Below are 19,200 nucleotides of genomic sequence, written 5' to 3' on the forward strand. Positions count from 1 at the left end.
AGTTATGCTGTCCACTTCAGTAGGTTGGATGTGTTCACTGCATTTTTGACAGAGCATTGCTAACTTAGGAAAGGTTCACTGGGATGTATCTCTACCACAGCAGAGAGGCATCTGTATTTAATTGAAAACAAACCACAGATGGCTCCAAGGCTCCAGGAGCACATTCTTGCTCCTGGCCATGGCCCCCGAGGATATTTGTATCTCCTGGTTCTGGAGTTCTGCTTCCATGCAGCTCCATCTTGGCAAACCGGCTTTGGGTCTGTGCTCTCCACTGCTGCATGAAGTTCAGATCAGCAACGTCACTGGGAGGGTAGGCTCTGTCCAGTCTCAGGACTTCAGTGTTTTAGAGTGCAGTTTTCTTTCTCTTCATGTTGATGCCTCCCATGGCAACTACTTTGTATAAATTCATTGAGTGCTCTAAGAATTCTTGTTGCAGAATATTATTTTAAGATGTGTTACTTTTGTTTATGTTGAATTTGTTTAATTCTGTGAAGCTGTGTTACTGTGTCTGTCTAAAACACCTGATGGTCTAATAAAGAACTGAATGGCCAATAGCAAGGCAGGAGAAAGGATAGGTGGGGCTGGCAGGCAGAGAGAATTAATAAAAGGAGAAAAGGGAGGATAAATAAGAGAGGAAGGAGGGGGACTTTAGGGGCCAGCCACCCAGTCACCCAGCTACACAGCCAGACATGGAGTAAGAAGGAAAGAAAAGGCATACAGGAATAGAGGAAGATAAAAGCCCAGAGACAAAAGATAGATGGATAATTTAAGAAAAGCTGGCTAGAAACTGTACAATGGAAAAAAGAAAGCATCTTCAACAAATAGTGCTGGCATAACTGGATGTCAACATGTAGAAAATTGCAAATAGATCCATATCTATCGCAATGCACAAAACTCAAGTCCAAGTGGATCAAAGACCTCAACATAAATCCAGTTACACTGAACCTGATAGAAGAGAAAGTGGGAGGTGAATGCATTGGCACAGGAGATCACTTCCTAAATATAACACCAGCAACACAGATACTGAAAGCAACAATCAGTAAATGGGACCTCTTGAAACTGAAAAGCTTCTGTAAGGCAAAGGACATAATAAATAAGACAAAATGATAGCTTACAGAATGAGAAAATAACTTCACCAACCTCATATCTGACAGAGGACTGATTTCCAAAATATATAAAGAACTCAAAAAACTAGACATCAAAATACCAAATAATCCAATTAAAAAAATGAGCTACAGAGCTAAACAGAATTCTCAACAGAAGATTCTCAAATGGCTAAAACACACTTAAGGGATTCAATTTGAATTTGCAAATCAAAATGACTCTGAGATACCATCTTACAACTGTCAGAATGGCTAAGACTAAAAACACTGATGACAGCTTATGTTGGAGAGTATGCGGAGCAAGGGGAACACTCCTCCACTTCTGGTGGGAGTGCAAACTTGTACAGCCACTTCGGAAATCAGTATGCTGGTTTCTTAGAATATTGGGAATCAATATACCTCAAGACCCAGCAATACTACTCTTGGGCACATACCCAAAGGATGCTCAATCATACCACAAGGATACTTGTTCAACTATGTTCATAGCAGCATTATTCATAATAGCCAGAACCTGGAAACAATCTAGATGCCCATTAATGGGAGAATGGATAAAGAAAGCATGGTACATTTACACAATGGAGTACTACTCAAATGTAAAAAACAATGACATCATGAAATTTGCAAGCAAATGGATGGAACTAGAAAAAAAATCATCCTGAGTGAGGTAACCCAGATCCAGAAAGACAAACATGACATGTACTCACCCATATGTGGATATTAGATATAAAGCAAAGAATAGCTAGGCTACAGTCTACAGCTCCAGAGAAACTAGGTAACAAGGACGACCCTAAGAGGGATGATGCATGGATTGCCCTGGGAAGGGGAAAGTGTGGTGATATTTTATTTGTGCTGAAATGTGGTGATATTTTATTTGTGCTTTAATAAAGAAAGCTTGCCTGGAAATCAGAGGGAATAGCAAGCCATTTTTTTGTTTGTTTGTTTGTTTTGTTTTTCGAGACAGGGTTTCTCTGCATATCTTTGCGCCTTTCCTGGAGCTCACTTGGTAGCCCAGGCTGGCCTCAAACTCACAGAGATCCTCCTGGCTCTGCCTCCCGAGTGCTGGGATTAAAGGCGTGCGCCACCACTGCCCGGCTAAGCAAGCCATTTTAAGTAAACAAAGAAGTCACGCAGTGGTGGTAGCACATGCCCTTAATCCTATCACTTAGCAGGCAGGATCTCCGTGTGTTCAAGGCCACACTAGGGAACAGAGTCAAGTGTGATGACACACGCCTTTAATCTAAGTACCAACCATAGAGGTCTGGAGGTCTATATGGACAGATGGAAAGTGACAGAGCTGTGTAGGAAGAGGAAGTGATGTGGCTGGGCTAAGAGAGCCAATGAGAGAACAGAACAGAAAAGGCATATAAATGTGAGCAGACAGGAAGTAGCTCGCATTTGGAAGCTGCAGAGCTGGTGAGCTGGCTGGTGGCTTTCCCCATTTCCCTGATCTCTCTAAGGCTTTCACCCCTATATTTGGCTCCATTTTTTTTTTTTTAATTTAAAAGACCATTTAGAAATTCATCTACAGGAAAGAGATGAGATCTTTTGGGTAAATTGGGAGTAGGGGAGGCATAAAGGGGAGGGCATAATGGATGAGAACATGAGGGAGTGGGAAGGTTGTTTTGGGGAGCAATGGAGTGGGAGAGCAATGAAAGAGATATCTCGATGGAGGGAGCCATTGCAGGGCGAGGGAAAGCTGATGCTAGGGAAATTCCCAGGAATCCACAAGGATGACCCCAGCTAAGACCCCTAACAATAGTGGAGAGGGTGCCTGAACTGGCCTTCTCCTATAATCAGATTGTGAACACCCTAATTATCATCATAGAACCTTCATTCAGTAACTGATGGAAGCAGATGTAGAAACCCACATCCAAGTACCGGGCTGAGCTACAGGAGTCCAGTCGAAGAGAAGGAAGAACAAGGAGAGGTCAAGATCATGATGGGGAAACCCACAGAGACAGATGACCAGAATTGTGGGATCTCATGGACACTAGACTGACAGCTGGGGAGCCTGAATGGGACTGGACTAGGACCACTGCATGTGGGTGACAGTTTTGTAGCCTGGTCTGTTTGTGGGACCCCTGGCAGTGGGACCAGGATTTATCCCTGGTACATGAGCTGACTTTTTTTTTTTTTTTTTGGTTTTTCGAGACAGGGTTTCTCTGTGTAGCTTTGCGCCTTTCCTGGAACTCACTTGGTAGCCCAGGCTGGCCTCGAACTCACAGAGATCCACCTGGCTCTGCCTCCCGAGTGCTGGGATTAAAGGTGTGCGCCACCACCGCCTGGCTATGAGCTGACTTTTTGCAGCCCATTCCATATGGTGGGATGCCTTGCTCAGCCTTGATGCAGTCAGGGGGAGAGGGCTTGGGTCTGCCTCAACTGAACATGCCAGGCCTTGTTGACTCCCCATGGGAGGCCTTACCCTTTATGAAGAGTGGATGAGGGAGGGTTGGGCAAAGTGAGGGTGGATGGGAGGGGCAACTGTGGTTGGTATGTAAAATGAATAAAAAATTAATTAAAAAGAGAAAACCTGGCTAGCAAGAAGCCAAGCTAAGGCCAAGCATTTATAATTAAGAGTAAGGCTCCGTGTGTGATTTATTTCTTGACACTCATTTTTTAACTAAGATTTGGATTTCATCTCAGAGCTCTGAAAGCCATGGCTGTGTGTGCATGTCCATGTGCATGAGGTCACTGTGTTGGGAGGAAGTTCTCGGATCCGTTAATGTTTCACCAGTTTTAGGGAGAAGTGCCTTCCTGTTGGCTCACTTCCAGTCCTCACTATGGTGTCTGCAGTATATAGAGTCACGCGGGCATGCAGAGGACAGCATGTATCCACATCTAAGCATTTCCCCACAGTGCTTAGAATAGCTTTGCTGAAACCGTAAGCTAAAGCCCCAACCCATCCTCCTCCCAACTGTCTGAGGAGCGAAGCTGAGACTGAAGGTGTGAAGGGCTCCTGCCAAGCCAGCCGGGGCACCCCTCCTCCTCTGTTGAGCCTCTTCTATACCACAAGGCCATGTAGACTACCACCAGGGCCAGCTCGAGATGAGCCCACAGGGCTGGGCTCTGAAAGCAAAGGTATGCGTGAGCTCCGGGCCCTGTCTGTAAGAGACAGTTTTTCCAGGGCGGAGGGAGTGGGAAGACGGACACGCTGGACTGCAACTTGTATTTTGACAACTAAAACATCCCAACTAATAAGCTCCGTGTTTGGACCTGGTCCTGGAAATACTTAGTGTGTTTTGCCTGTTACAAGCAAAAGCTGTGAGTTCAGGTCTCCCTACCCGTGTTTCGGGTTCACCTCTTTCCATTCATTTAGTTGGAAATCCCCAAACTAAAAAAAGGGTAAACCGGATGAATTGCTCTTAGGACACATCACAGGACTAAAATATCTCATTTCTCTGAAGTCTGGGTCTCGTGTTCTGTTGCAAGAGGATGAAGGCAAGAGACAGACTGGGAGAGACTGTCTTTTGATGAAGTGAAAATTGGAGCAGTTAGTGGTGATACATCTGAAATGCAAACCATAGTGCTTAAAACAGAAGGTCGTAACTCTTGATCTCTTGTATTTGTTCATCTTTGGTACCAGATGCTGCCTGTATCTTAGGTAGTGCTAAGCTAGAGAATAGCTTCACTTTGGGTGATGATTACTATAAACACACACACACACACACACACACACACACACACACACGCACTCACACACACACTCACATACATACATACACATACACACAAATGCACTCACACACACACTCACACACATACACACATACACACAAATGCACTCACACACACACACTCGCATACACATGTACACACACACACACACACACACACACACACACACACACACACACACTTTCAACAACCCTAGGAGAGATTCTGTTTTTATCCACTCTCAAATTAGAGATCGAAACTCTGAGAGAGAGAACAGTTTAGACCCAGGTTGAAAGTCCTGCAGCTCCTGAAGACAGGGGTGTGGTGTGAAGCACACAGGGGTTCGTGTTCCAGGATGATGAAAAACTTTCCATGCTGTTCAATATGGCTTCCACTAACCACGTGTGGCAATTAAGCCTTTGACATGTGGCTAATGGTGCTGAAAATGGGATTTTAATTTTTACTTAATTTTAAATACAAGATATGCCTCAGAGATACAAGGCCACTGCAATACAAATGAATATTGCAATGAGCCATGAATTGTTTGTATATATAAAAATTGTGTCCATATTGTTTTATAGAATAAGAATGCAATAATCTTACGCCTAAGAGTTGCACACACCCTAACTAATCCCTGCAAAAAAAAAAAAAAGCAGCAGCCGACTAAACCACTGGAAGGAATGGTGCCGTGGACTTGCAGAGGCAGAGTCGCTAGGACCCCTTCAGTGGGAGGAGCTGGACAGATGCTCGCTTGCTAGTACCATGCCTGCTGCCCAAGTGTGAGGACCCGAGTTCAATCCCCGAACCCATGTGAAAACTGGGCATGGTGGGGTGCTTATAACCCCAGTGCTGGGAAAGCAGATCCCTGGAGTCAATGAGTCGGAGAGAGAGTGAGAAAGATACCCCTTGACCTCTGGTGTCCACTCTTCCATACACATACACACACACACACACACACACACACACACACACACACACACACACACAGATGCATACACACATTCCTACACATGCACACAAACACACAAATATGAACATGCACACACACACACCCTATACACATACAGACATGAACATACATGCACTAGCATGCACACATGCATACACATGCACACACGAACATGCTTGCACACATATACCATACACAAACAATGCAGTGTTTATGAAGTACACTAAGACAAAGCCCAATGTGGTGAATATGCCTGTTATTTAAATTTACACAGCCACATGTGGCTGGTGGCTGTTCCACTGGATGACAAAGCTGTACAATATGTGCTTAAACACTGCAGAGCTAACATCAGTGAGGTTCCCGAGTTAGAATGCAGAAGAATCAGGGCACAGCTTCTGGAACCACACGCTCTGCCCACTGGCTGTGTCTGTGTCGTCCCCCCCCCCCCCCCCGCAGTCCTCTCTCCTGGCTCTTTCCAAAGGGATCTGAAGGCATATCTTTCCTCTTTCGCCCTTATCCAACAGTCTCTTTCCCTTCCTCTATTATTAATGCAGTAACAGTAGAAGAATGTGCTGTGGCAGATGTGTGTGGGGCTGCGAGGTGGCCCTGTCAGCTGGCCAAACAGACATTAAATCACATTGCAATATCCTAGGGGTTCATCTCAGGCTGTCCTTGACTGCGTCTTTCTTCTTGGCTATTCTTCCTCTGGCCTGCTCCAATCTACCTTCATTTGAGACAGCTATATATCATATTATAACCTAACGAAATAGGCCTTGGCTAAAATTGCTGAATTTATATCCTTCTCAGAGCTGGCTCCTTAAGTTTCCTCCCCCTTGTCAAGAGATCTTTCTCTTGTTAGGTTTGTGTTAGATAACATTATTATTCCAGAAAAAGGACATAGAATGGTTTGTGGGCTGGGGGACGAGCACCTTTTCCTAAGTGCTCTTCCAAACAGAGCAACTTTTATCCATCTCTGTTGAGTCAAGCAAGCGTCCCGTACCCAGCAGCCTGCTCTTGTCAACAGTGCGCAGCCTTCCCCTCCTTCCCTGATGACTTAGGAGTTGCCGGAGTAGGAGACCTTGCTTTAATCATGGCCATATCAGAGAAAGGAAACACAAATACCAGTTCACCCAGGATGAAGCACCCAGGCTCTTCTCCCTTTTGGCATTAGAAGAGAAGGAAGTCTTCACTTTTCAGCTAGTAGCCTGCCCATCTAATCACCAAGGGGGATCACCGTTGTATCTAGAGACAAAGACACTCACCGGCTCCCAGACAGACTGGAAGAATCTAGTTACTTGGGAACGAGGAGCACGCCAGTGTTTCCAGTGACCTGGAAAGGAAAACCCGCTGGAAAGTGGCTGGAGAAAGTGACCGAGGAGGGCTGACTTTCAGGTCAGTGACAGCATGGGGAGAAGGAGCATTGCATGCCCACATCCCCATGCTGTCAGCTCCTCCCTGAAACATTGTGACCCTGGTGGCTTGGAAGGCGGACTGACCTGCAGGAGTGCAGCTCTTCTGCTGGTATGTCAAAACCAGAACCGAGATATCAGTCAGGAGAAATCAGTTCAGAAGATGCGGACCTGGGAACCACAAACAAGAGAGAGCACGTGGTGTTTGCCTTTCTGGGTCGGGGTTAGTTTACTGAGTATAATATTTTTCCGCTCCATCCATTTACCTGAAAATTTCATTATCTCACTTTTCTTTATGGCTAAGCAGAATTTCCTTGTGTATATATGTACACACACACACACACACACACACACACACACACACACACACACACATCCTGGGGAAGTAAAAAGGGACAGTGAGGGTGTGGTGGAGAAGCAACTGGTTGAGTAGCAGGCAGCAGGAGCTGGAAGGGAATGGGAAAAGTGGGCGTGGGGCTTAGCTGCGGAAAGCAGGGCAGATACAGAGGGAGAGAAGGATAGATAACGCTGAGGATGTTTGGAAAATGCATAGTGAATCATATTAGTTTATGTTTACTTAAAACTACATATAACGTGTACACACACACACACACACACACACACACACACACACACACACACACACACTCTTAAGAGAAGTTACTCCACCTGGGGTAATAATGCTCTATCAATCTAACAAAACCCCCAGCACCAGGCATGGTACTTTCAAACTGTTGGTTAGGCGAGTCCAAAAGATCCCTAAACAATATAGGCTATTTCTATTACTCTGGGTTTCCTCTCAGAACTTGAAGATAAGTCCCTATTGTTGATGACCCCACACACCTTGGGCACAGGACTTGGAGGAATCAGCACCTGGCCTGGAAGCCTCCTCCATCAAGGCTGACTCCCATGACAGCAGAAGGTGCTGTGCAAGCTGACAAGTGAGTAAGGCCATGAGGAGTCCTCCCCAGCCTTGACAAGTTTAAACCACAACAGTGGCCACCATGGCAAGATGTCCTCAAAGGCGCAATAGTGGCATCTGTATCTTGGCAGCAATCAATGATCATCTAATTGGACTTAAAGCCTGCTCAATAGGAAGGGCGTTATGTCTGATTCTAAACCTAACTTTACTATGTCACTTTCCGAAACCATAGGGATAAATATTTAGATTAACTGGCTTCTAATTACTTATCTCTATGCCCACAGATAAGTCTTATATCAAAGAACTTTTTTTGCAATAGGCATAGAACATTACAGAAATTCACAAGTGGTCAAAATGAAGAGAACTGACTGTGGGCTGCCTATCACCAACTGATACATCAAAAACCCATCCAAGGGTGGAGGAGAGTGTGTGCACCAGTTGACACGCCAACATGGATGGAGGAACCTCACAAGATCCGATCCCCCCCTCCCCTGCCGCCTGGATGATGCACTTAATGACTGCTCTGGGAGGGAGAATCAGTCTTTCTCAGGGAGATCCTCCTAACTGGTTATCTACAATCACACAAATATTAGCAACACTAAATGGACTCAGTAGGTGGTATTTTATATTAATAAGTGTGTGTGTAACTATAATAATTAAAAAAGAGAGACCGTGAATTTGAGGAGGTGTTGAAGAGAGGAGAGGGAGAAGTGTGATGATATAAAAGCAGTCCTCATATATGAAATGCTCAAGAAAGTAAAAACACTTAAAGGAGAAGTAATTGGCTCTTACGGTGGCAGAAATGGAGCAGGAGAAAGGACTATGGAGACATCTGTAATTGGGGAGGTAGCTCACTGTAAAGTACTGCCTCCCACTCGGGAAGGCCGGGGTTTAACACCACTGAAAAAGAAGAGAGATGGAATGTAGCACTATACTTTCAAATTTTTAAATGTATCGTTATTATGTGTGTGCTCACAAACCTGATGTGTGTGTATGGAGGTCAAAGGTTATTGCATCGATCTTAGCAGCTCCCAAAACTTAACAATCTACTTGACTCAAGATGTACTTATCTAGAGTCAAAAATGTGCTGAGGATGTGGGTATGCAAACCATGGTTTTTCTAGAAGATGCTTTCCATCCTCCCGCCTGGTGCTTCTGGGTGTGTTAGTGTGAATGAAAAAGTCTCCCACGCATTTTGCAAAACTGTGGTTTGTCTCCATGATTCAGGATGCAGAAGTTCTGCATTACTGAGGAGCTTCCTGAAGATGCCTGTGTCGGTACAGTTGGTCTGCACGAACAGCAGGCTCTGCCCACCTCTGGGCCATCCCAGGAGCTGTTTACTCTGCTTATCTTGTTTCCCCGACTCTTTGCTTAGCACAGTAGTTCCCAAGCCTGGCGATACCTGAGAATCACCCAGGAAACGTAAAAACCAGGAGCAGAGACACAGCTCCCCAGTTTTCCACCCAGCTCCTGCAGCCCGTGCTTGCATCTGGGGTCTAAGAGCCAGCGTCTTAACGAAAACCACTCGACCGATCGTTGCAATGGCTTGGAAGAGCGACTCTGAGCATCCTGAGGCTCACTTTGAACACCTCTTCTGAAGGCAGTGGGCTGGCTTAGCCCACCATGTCACATTTTTAGAGCACCCTGCACTTTTCCTTGAGAGACTTCTCGTGACAGACCAGATGTGCTACAACTATTAGCACCTGTGACTTAGTCTCCAGGTTCTCTGAGCTGTGTTTTTCTTGGGAACTGTGGTAGTTGTGGTGCCACCAAAGGCCCACTGCCTCGTGAGTGTCACCGGGACACAGGAATGAATGAATGAGTGGACATACAGTGAGAACCTTACAGCTGTTCTCATTCAATGTTCGTGAGTCTAAGAACTACAGACTAACATTTCTATCTCCCATAAGAAAGAGGGCATTTGCAGTATGTATCAGTCAGGGCTCTCTAGAGAAACAGAACCTATAGAATGAACATCTATTCGAAGGGGTTTTACTAGATAGCTTACACAAAACTGTTTGGGTAGATCTACAGTGGCTGTCTCCACACTGCAGGGCCTGAGACCCTTGTTCTGTTCCTCAGGCTTCATGATACAGAAGTCCCAGCTTTGGGCTGAAGACCTGGGGGATTCCCAAGGAGCCACTGGTCTTCAGTCCACACTGGAAGCCGGGAGAAACTGCCTGTTGATGTCCCTGAAGGACAGCAGCAGCGGTGGGAGGCAGTGGGAGCAGAGTAGAGGAACTCCCCAACAGGGTAGATGAATTGCCAGAAAGATGTGAAGGCAACGAGGCAGAAGCTTCCCCTCAGGCCTCCTTTTTTCTGGCTGTCACAGGAAGTGCCACCTACATTTAGGGTGGGTCTTCCCAGGTCTACTCATCTAACCAAGGAAATCCCTTTTCCTCCTACTGGGTTGCCTTGTCCAGCCTTGATATGATGGTATGTGCCTGGTATTATTGTAGTATATTTTGCTATATTTGGTTGATGTCCTTGGGAGGCCTGCTCTTTTCTGAGGGGAGACCCAGAGGATGGGGTGGCTTTGGAGGAGCGGGGAGGTGAGGGGAAGAGACTGGGGGGATGGAGGGAGAGGAAACTGTGGTCTGGATATAATATTTGTTAGAAGAGTAAAAAAAATGAAAAAGAAGACAATCCCTGACAGGTGCACCCCTGTGCTTATCTCTTAGTCTACCCTTGACCCAGTCAAGTTGACAGTCAGGCTTAACCATTTTATACAGAGGCAGTGGCCCAGTCAATGATGACATACACGAGCCCAGCCTCGAAGCCAGCCTTCCGAATGACAGGCTCGCCCTCTCTGCTTGCTCTTGGATGCTCACTACAGCTTTTACAGAGTCCAAGCTGGGGACATTTATTTATTTAAATGTCCCAATGTGATACTTGTTATGATTGCAGAAATTGAGAATGCCAACAGCTTGCTCCACCTGGCATCCTGGGGAGAGGCACTTAGCTTGATGAGTGCATCTTGTAGGAGTAAACAGTGGCCCCCCTAGTGACCGCAGGTTTTTAACTTGAGCAGAGGAGAAAGTGCACCTAGCTGAATCAGCTGAAAGCCACGTTCCTCAAGCCCACTGAGGTTCAGGAGTCTGGATGATCGCAAGAACGGGAGGGCAACTATGCTTTCCATGAGGACTATAATTCCTGGGGCAGAGGCTGTACAAGTGAAAGCTTCAGTCTTGAAAAATGATAAAAGCTAGGCTGCCGTGGCTTCACCTGTTGGCAATATTATATGCAGAGTAGAAAAGACAGAGACCCTGGGCTGTAATGAAAGAATGCTTGTGGCTGGGCATGTGTGTATAATGAAGGGTTGATCTGAAAACACTTCAGTGGTTCTTCAGTTCTGTTGGCCTCAATGCCAAACACATGTGAATAAGCATGAAACTACTCATGTAATGGGCACCCCTACCTTGAAGTAAAACATGTAGATAACATAACCTTCCCACAGTCATTAACTGAGAAAACTCAATATGGTCCATTTATCACAGACTAGCAGGCAACTGAATTACAGTACACGTACTCTCCAAGCTGTAAATGCTCAAGCACAATTTACTGATCACTTAGGGTGTGGGTTATTGGTGGCTCAAATGCTACTGCAACGGCTTGTGGGTAAAGTATTTTTCTGAGATAGTAAGCGACTGCAAATTTCCAAACTAAGCCCAGTACGGTCTTTTCTTTGATTTGCATGTTAGGTACCACATTCATTCAGCAAACACAAAATTTTAAATTGAAGTATACTCTAAAATCTCTCTCTCTCTCTTCCCTCCCTCCCTCCCCCATCACTCCTGTGTGTGTGTGTGTGTGTGTGTGTGTGTGTGTGTGTGTGTGTGTGTGTGTGTTGCAGTCACACACGACACAGGCGAGCTGGTTTTGTGTGGGTTCTGAGGATCCAAACAGAGGCCCCCATTCCTGTGTGGCAGGCGCCCAGCCCACTGATCCATCTCAGATTGACTTTTTTGAAGCACATCACCGGTCTCCCCTTGGTGTACTCCAACAGTTGTGTTATCGTTGCTGTATCTAATCTCAGAATATCGCTACCGCCTGCCTGCGAAGGAAACCCACACTTCCAAGCAAACAGAACTCACTGCTCCTCCCCTGTTCCCTGACCACTGGCCTCCTTCGGCCTTTGTGGATTTGCCTAATTTGAACATTTCACACAAATACAATAATAAATTGTGTGACCTTTTGGATCTTTCATTCATCAAAATGACCATCCAGCTCATACATGTTTAATTATGAATCAGAGACTCATTTCTTTTTATGGCTAAGGTCCATTACATGGATTTACTATATTCTGTTAGTCTATTCATTAGTTGGGATAATCTGTGTTGCTTCACTTATTATTCATAATAAGATATGAGTTATTATTTGTAACACTATACTTGTAAATATTTTGCCATTGGTTTGTGTGTGTGTGTGTGTGTGTGTGTGTGTGTGTGTGTGTGTGTGTGTGCTGTGTCCTCAGAGGCTGGAAGAGGGTGTCATATCCCCTGGAGCTGCAGTTACAGGTCATTGTGAGTGGCCTAATGGATGGAAGAGGTTGGGGACAAAATGCCAGTCCTCTGGAAGAACAAGTGAAGCCATCATTCTGGACCCTGGATTTCTAATTTAAAATCTCTCTGCTATTAACCAGGAGTGGAGTTGCTGTGCCAGACGGCAATTCCGTGTTTAGCACGTCGTTGAGGAACTGTCAGACTGGCCTTCAAGGCAACAGCACGATTTTACAGTGTTTCCATTTCCTCCTTAATTATATTTATCATTCAGTGTTTTAGTTATGATCACCCCGGTGGGTGTAAAGTGCTTTCTCACAGTGGCTGTGACGTTCCTCTTCCTCATGACCAGTGCTCTGAGTCCTCTCCCATCTGTTGTCCCATAACATGCGCTTTTGGAGAAATGTTGATTCAGATTCTCCATCCAGGTCAAAACTGGATGGTTAGCCTTGCATTGTGCTGTTGGGTGTGACCATCCATTGTGTATCTGAGATGCAGTAATCTTTTAAGATATAAAATTTGCAAATATTTTCTTTTATTATGAGATTTGTCTCCCTATCTTTCTGAAGGTTTCATTTGCCATTCAATTTCTTTTTTTTTTTAATTCTGTGCTTGTGCAGTTTACCCACTATTTTCTTGAGTGGTTTAATGACCTTGTTTCCCCAATCCAGGACCATGCAGATTTATGCCTTTGCTCCAGCCTTTCTTTGTCCGGGACGGTGTGGGCGTGGCTAGGAGTGATTAGAATCATGATTATGTTACTTCTTCAACTCCCCCGTCAGGACGTCAGTAATGCGATTCAGAACGGTTGAAATGAAATAAAGCAGGGTTCAGATGGCGCTGCTGGCTCATTAAGCTGAGGACCATGGGCTTTGCAAGTTTATTAATTCGATGTTTCCCCCTCTGCCTCTGTTTCATTTCAGCAGAGAGCCTCTGTGTTCAGCCTCTCCTTCCCCCTTTTCTGCCCACAGTTGGTGTGCCTTCAGAGTCCAGCCTGGTTACCCTTCTCAGGAGCCTTGTGCAATGCCCTGGTACACAAAGAATGATGTCCACCCTCAACCGTCTCTCCCTCTCCAGCCTTACTGGAAGATGCCCCCGCAGAAAGTCATCTCTCAACGGGTTGCTAAGCACTTTGGAAAATCATTGCTTGTTAGCTAATTATGGCAGAGTTCACCACAGCAGACATTAGAAATATGGGTGAATTAACACACTTTACTTACCTAGGCCTCAGTTTCCCCCATGTTAGATGAAACCACTGAATGGCATCATATTTTAGAAATGAAATTGTATCCATCTGTCCACTGGCTCGTGTGTGTGTGTGTGTGTGTGTGTGTGTGTGTGTGTGTGTGTGTGCCTTCAGACCCGAGCTAAGATATATCGAAGTCATGATTTTCTAAGCATTTTTTAGTTTTAGTTTTTTATGTTTAGGCATTTAATCTATTTGAGTTAATTTTTATGTGTATACCACAGACAATTCCTAAGCCTTTCTTTGGGAAGATAAACAGCCTGTTTGCATAATTTCAAGAAGGAAGTGTCCAGCTCAAAACATCATTGTTTTTGATGACCACAATCATGCTATTATAGTCACCTCTACCACCATCACTGTTTTCAACATCGTCACCACCAGCATCGGCACTACCACCATCCTCACCGTCATCAATGCCACTGGCATCGTCACCACAAGTATCGGCACCACCACCATCTTCACCACCATCACTGTGCTGTGGATATCACTCTATATAAATAAAACACTGGCCAGTGACCAGGCAGGAAGTATAGGCGGGACAAGGAGAGAGGAGAATTGAGGAAACAGGAAGAAGGAGGGGGAGACACTGCCAGCCACCGCCAGGACAAGCAGCATGTAAAGATGCCGGTAAGCCACGAGCCACGTGGCAAGGTATAGATTTATGGAAATGGATTAATTTAAGATATAAGAACAGTTAGCAAGAAGCCTGCCATGGCCATACAGTTTGTAAGTAATATAAGCGTCTGAGTGATTATTTTATACATGGATTGTGAGACTGTGGGGCTTGGTGGAACCTGGAGAGAAGCCCTCCAGCAACAAATGGCGCCCAACGGCTCAAGTTTCCACCCTAAACCTGAGAATATTTAATAACCAATTCTAAACAGAGCCAAAACCAGGTTCCTACTTCATGTCTCATACTGGCAGCTAGACACCTCAAAACGCGGGTTTGAACACTGGTGGGTTCCTGGCGTGTGTGTTTGACCTGCAGTATGGCAGAAATGAGGTGTCTGCCAGCGGCACATTACGCTGCTGCTGTGTGGTAGATTTAGCCTTTCCTAGTACAAAACAAAAAGATGTTTCCGGGCTACATGCTACTTTGATAGAAACATAGACCCACTATTTCTGAGAGTTGATACCTCCCAGAGCTGGCTGAAAATGTACCACTGCCATGTTGGGAAGCTAAAGTGGGTGGAGCCAACAGCCACTGTGCCATTTCAGGCTTAGAAGACTACAGTTTAAAGCAATAGCTTCACAATAAGACTGATTCAGATGAAATAGTTTACAATGTGTATAAAAGTGTACGTAGACTTAAAAGAAAAAAAAGATACAGTTATATAAACAAATAGATAGTTTTTAAAAATAAAGTGTTTAAACAAACAGTAAAGGTAATAAGCCACATAAGGATGGCTATCACACAGACAATCTGGATTATGTTGTCTCTGATATTCATGACTAAACAAAAACATTTGATTGTAAAAGCTGTTGAGTTATGCCAAAATGTATATTTTAAAGGTACCTTGACTTCAAAATTTGGATTTAAGGATATGCTGCTTTGGAAAAGAGGTTCTACTTTTGTTTCCACAGAAAGCCAGAGGCTATGGATTTGTTCCAGATTAAGATACATCAGGTTTGACCAGCCAAGACCCCCTGAAAAATCTCCGATGACACCAGGGCCCAGATGATCCAACATCCAGAACGGTTTCAAGGCAACTGGCTCCTACAATACAGCCTCACGGACTACCCCATAGGCCTAAAATTTTCTTTGTGTCCCCATAAGATACAGCGCCCCCTCCAGCAGGAAGTAGTAAGAGATGCTACGCCCAAATTCCCAAATATACCAAGCTGGCTTTAGAGGTAGAATTGGCTCACTCCCCCTCTAAACCCAGACATATTGCTTTAAAAAAAATGGTTAAGAGATTCTTGTGTCCCAAATCAGAAGAGCCCTCTGGTGTGGGACAGAGAAAAACCAATATTTTTATTTAAAACAGGTTGATTATAAATGCAATCTCTTTCTAAAAAAGAAAAGGGGATATGATATAGATATATAGGATATAGAGATGATAAGAAAAAGGGTAGATTAATGAACCTACTTTTAAAGAACAACTTGTTTAAAATGTTTTACATTGGTATAGATTTTAGTTTATGTTTAAAATGATTTACATTGGTATAAATTTTAGTTGATTGATACAAACTTAAAGTTAATTTTGTTATACTGTATATATATTTCTATTCTTGTTTGAGGTATTATGTTTATGTAATCATTTAAAATTGTAATGGATAATTAAGAAATAGATTACTAATTAGTCATCTATAATAACCATATTTATAGCCATGTTAAGATAAGTCTTCTAGGTATACCTAGATATGTTTCAGATAGATAGGGTAGTCTTCAAACACTTCAAAGACCTACAGAATATGGCATTTAAAATGTTTTAAAAATTTAGACGTTCTGGACAGTGAGACATGTCTGCTCCTGGTAGCACTGGATTTACTTCAGAGAGGAGGATGGACATCAAAGACACTCTATATGGAGTTTATCTTCACCTTGACAAAGATAGCCATTTGGGCAAGAAACTGTTCTTGCCTGGACTGCTTGATCGACTGGACATGCAAGACCCACAGAAGGATGACCACTAAACTTTGCTTGACAAGATGGTCCTTCAGGTTCCTGCTTCACAGAGGAAACTGCCAGACATTCTACAGGACACTGAAAAAAATGACGGAGAGACTGTAGGCCTGTGAGCTAAAGAAAGATGCCTCAACTTTACAAAGGAACATTTGGTGACTGTCCAGGCTGTCAGCTGTCTCTGCCTACCCTACAAGACTCCCGAAAGTTGCTTACATCCTTCTCCCATTTCTCAGGTAATATTATATCCTTCTGAGGTCTTTGATGTGGTTGAAGACTAGATAGTTGTAATTTCCTCAGTTATAATAAAAGATAAGTTAGATATAAAACCTTAAACTCACAAATATAAGATAGATAGGACATCTTCTTTAATATTGTAACTGTAATTCTTGCTTGGTAATTGTTTTGTTATATGTAATTTTACTATGTTAAAGTTAAAATCTTCCTTTTTAAAAAAAGAAGAAAAGGGAAAGTGCTGTGGATATCACTCTATATAAATAAAACACTGGCCAGTGACCAGGCAGGAAGTATAGGCAGGACAAGGAGAGAGGAGAATTGGGGAAACAGAAAGAAGGAGGGAGAGACACTGCAGCCACCACCAGGACAAGCAACATGTAAAGACACCGGTAAGCCACGAGCCACATGGCAAGGTATAGATTTATAGAAATGGATTAATTTAAGATAAAAGAACAGTTAGCAAGAAGCCTGCCATGGCCATACAGTTTATAAGTGATATAAGCATCTGAGTGATTATTTTATATGTGGATTGTGGGACTGCGGGGCTTGGTGGGGCCGGAGAGAAGCTCTCCAACAACATCACTGCCGCCGGCATCGTCAGCACCAGCATCAGCACCACCACCATCCTCACCATCATCACTGCCGCCGGCATCATCATTGTCAGCACCAGCATCGGCACCACCAGCATCGGCACCACCACCATCCTCACCATCATCCCTGCCGCCGCCGGCATTGTCAGCACCAGCATCAGCACCACCACCATCCTCACCATCATCACTGCCGCCAGCAACGTCGTCGTCAGCACCAGCATCAGCACCACCACCATCCTCACCGTCATCACTGCTGCCAGCATCATCACCTCCAGCATCAATCCTATCACAACCATCGCCATCATCATCACCACCACCACCATCACTGCAGCCACAACACACAGTGTGACTGAGGTTGGCATCAAAGTCACAAGTAACACATACACTTGCTCTGAGGCATTGTCTGGACCCTTGCTGGTTGCATCAGGAGAAAGGACAGACCACTCTCTGGACTCCTTGCCATGTTTGTTCTGTCCTGGTTCCTTTCTTTGAGGTCCTCAGGAGTCCCCTGAGCACCTGAGATGGAGTGAGGCATTCCATGTGAATCTTTTTATTAACAAACTGGTGAAGTGGTTTGGGGAAAAAAAAAAGCAACGTGGCTGGATCATCACTTTACTCCTACAGTGGCCATGCGCTGCCTGGAACAAGACATTCACATGAGAAATGCCGCTGTCTGCCTCTTAGTAGGTCCACGGCCATGTCTCTCCATGTCCTCAGTCTTTTGTTTTTCTTGTGTGTGCATTAAAGGGCATGATATCAACTTCCTTACAGACAGGGTTGTGAGCAAATATGTGATATAAAGTCTGAAGTGCCTAGCACTAGCTCTAAAAAGTGCTAAAAGCAAAACATAACAAAAATCCAGACCTAAATAAAGCCCAAATCAAACTTTGTTTTAACATTTTTATTACATTTTAAAACTGATTCATTGTGTGTGTGTGTGGGGGGGTGTACACACGTGTCACTGTGATTGTGTGTGTGTGGGTGTACACACGTGTCACTGTGATTGTGTGTGTGGTGTACACATGTGTCACTGTGATTGTGTGTGTGTGGGTGTACACATGTGTCACTGTGATTATGTGTGTGTATGTGTGGTGTACATGTGTCACTGTGATTATGTGTGTGTGTGGTGTACACATGTGTCACTGTGATTGTGTGTGTGTGTGGTGTACACATGTGTCACTGTGATTGTGTGTGTGTGTGTGGTGTACACATGTGTCACTGTGATTGTGTGTGTGGGGGTGTACACATGTGTCACTGTGATTGTGTGTGGGGGGTGTACACATGTGTCACTGTGATTGTGTGTGTGGGGTGTACACGTGTCACTGGGGGCATGTGGATTCAGAGGACAGTTTGCAGGAAGCAGTTCTCTCCGTCTATCACAGGACAGATCAAACTCAGCTCCTCAGGCTCGACAGCATCACCTTTACCCAGGGAGCCATCTCACCGGCCCTACTTGTTTGTCTAGAGACATGGTTGCCTAGGTGTTCCCTGGAACTCACTTGGTAGCCCAGGCTGGCCTCGAACTCACAGAGATCCGCCTGCCTCTGCCTCCTGTGTGCTGGGATTAAAGGCGTGCGCCACCACCACCTGACACCTTGCCCAGTTCTAACCAATCCTTTGCATTATATAGGACCTCTTCAGGTCAGGAAGTGTTCAGCCAGCTTCCCCGATGCTAAGCTGTATAATTCTACACCAGCTCCCAGAAAGAGTGCAAGGAGAATCACGCAGTTCTGTAATCTAGACAGAGAGGTTCAATCCCATTAATCGAGATCTTAAAAGTCCTCACTTTTGCAAGCACAGGGGCAGGAGGCAGCAGGATGCGGCTCGGCTGCCACAGAGCTCAGGGGTGTGTAGCTGATGTAGTAAAAATGTCATTCAGCTGGGGGACGTGGAATGGAAGAAGTCACAGTAGTGGGTGAGAGTGGAGATCTGGTGCCTAACTTCCTCCGATCAAATCCCAGCCCTG

The 19,200-nt window shown here is 44.8% G+C and overlaps 1 protein-coding gene across 2 annotated transcripts in view; it reads right to left on the reverse strand.

The window, feature by feature from the left end:
* Positions 1-19,200, reverse strand: part of Slc7a14 (solute carrier family 7 member 14) — a 126,569-nt gene that overhangs the window by 80,809 nt on the left and 26,560 nt on the right. The window contains exon 2 of one of the 2 annotated variants that reach the window (XM_042278881.2): positions 7,203-7,286. The exons of the other annotated variant lie outside the window; for it this stretch is intronic. The gene's annotated coding sequence lies outside the window, so the exon portion shown is untranslated. The remainder of the gene's footprint in view (positions 1-7,202; positions 7,287-19,200) is intronic. 2 annotated transcript variants of the gene reach the window in all.

The sequence above is a fragment of the Peromyscus maniculatus genome, chromosome 6, assembly GCF_049852395.1.
Source record: "Peromyscus maniculatus bairdii isolate BWxNUB_F1_BW_parent chromosome 6, HU_Pman_BW_mat_3.1, whole genome shotgun sequence".
Classification (NCBI taxonomy): domain Eukaryota; kingdom Metazoa; phylum Chordata; class Mammalia; order Rodentia; family Cricetidae; genus Peromyscus; species Peromyscus maniculatus.